Genomic DNA, 1,839 nt, shown 5'->3' on the forward strand with positions numbered 1-1,839 from the left:
CCTCTCGGCTGAGAGCTGGGTGTTATGCTCCCTCAGCTAGGTAACTTACTGCTAGCCATTCCAGCATTATACCATGAGGATGAGTTGGTGACTTCTCAGACGTATTGTTCTTGGGATGCGCCATTTCCATCTATGGACTGCTCCTTTAGAGTGCCACGAGGGCCCCTTAGAACGGTATCTTTAAAATCCATATTATGGTAAGTGCGCACGCGAAGTCCCTGTGCACTTCCTAAAATCCACGCTGTGGTAAGCTCGCACATCAAGCATTTTGCGTTCTTTCTAAAATCCTGTATGGTAGGGGCTATGCGCGAAGGCTTCGTGCCCTTTCTAAGAGTCGGTTAGGCCCCGGTTCCACCTTGGGCACCCGGACAGACAGAAAAGAAAGATGGACAAACAGACAGACAGGTAGACAGATAGACAGGCAGAGGTGAAACACAGACAGACAGACAGACAGAAGAGGAAGACAGACAGACAGGTAGACTGGTAGAAAGATGGACAGACAGACAGAAGAGAAGACGGATAAACAGAAAGACAAGTAGAAAGACAGACAGACAGACAGACAGAGAGATAGAAAGACAAATAGACAGACAGACAAATCAGAAAGAGGGACAGACAGACAGACAGGTAGAAAGACAGATAGACAGACAGACCGAAGAGAAAGACAAACAGATGGTAGAAAGACACACAGGTAGAAAGACGGACAGACAGAAAAGAAAGATGGACAAACAGACAGACAGGTAGATAGACAGACGTGAAACACAGACAGACAGAAGAAAAAGACAGACAGGTAGAATGGTAGAAAGATGGACAGACAGACAGACAGACAGGTAGACTGGTAAAAGGACGGACAGACAGACAGACAGACAGGTAAAAGGACGGACAGGCCGACAGACAGACAGACAGGGAGACTGGTAAAAGGACGGACAGACAGACAGACAGACAGACAGGATGGTAAGTGCGCACGCGAAGTCCCTGTGCACTTTCTAAAATCCACACTGTGGTAAGTTCACACATTAAGCTTTTTGCGTTCTTTCTAAAATCCTGTATGGTAGGGGCTACGCGCTGCGGCTTCGTGCCCTTTCCTTGAGTCGGTTAGGCCCTGGTTCCACCTTGGGCACACTCTACCTATGTATCCTCAGGACAGTGGCGGCTTGTGGGTTTTATTCTGGGCACACTAATTGTATTGGTCTGGGATCCCTGCCGATTATTATTATTATTATTTGCTTAACCACTTTATGGCTTATAAAATGGCTTTTTGGTTGCTTTTAGTCAGAAAACGTAAAAAAAACTGGACAAACAGACAGACAGGTAGATAGACAGACGTGAAACACAGACAGACAGAAGAAAAAGACAGACAGGTAGAATGGTAGAAAGATGGACAGACAGACAGACAGACAGACAGACAGGAAAACAGACAGACAGACAGACAGACAGACAGACAGACAGACAGACAGACAGACAGACAGACAGACAGACAGACAGACAGACAGACAGGGAGTATGATATATATATATATATATATATATATATATATATATATATAGGCTTCTAATTAAATGCATGTAATAAATATATAAATTGTAGATAATTTTTGTACATGTATAGAAAATTACTAAAATGCTTATTTATTTATGGATGGAACTACACACACACACATGCATGTATATATGCATGTTATTTTTTAATACTGTCCTGAATAAGATATTTTACATAAAAAATAGTCCACAAGACAAAATAATAGCTCAGTTTATAAAAATGCATACGGTTGATTCTTAATAGTGTCGTTATAGATGATCCACAACTTTTTATTTTTCTTCTTTTTTTTTTTTTTTTGTTGGT

The 1,839-nt window shown here is 42.0% G+C and overlaps 1 pseudogene; it reads right to left on the reverse strand.

Moving 5' to 3' along the window:
• LOC107702594 (collagen alpha-1(XXVIII) chain-like) overlaps nt 1-124 on the reverse strand; it is a 25,507-nt pseudogene extending 25,383 nt beyond the window's left edge.
• Between the last annotated feature and the right edge of the window lie 1,715 nt (nt 125-1,839).

This window comes from Sinocyclocheilus anshuiensis, unplaced genomic scaffold (genome assembly GCF_001515605.1).
Source record: "Sinocyclocheilus anshuiensis isolate Anshui unplaced genomic scaffold, SAMN03320099.WGS_v1.1 scaffold1142, whole genome shotgun sequence".
NCBI lineage: Eukaryota > Metazoa > Chordata > Actinopteri > Cypriniformes > Cyprinidae > Sinocyclocheilus > Sinocyclocheilus anshuiensis.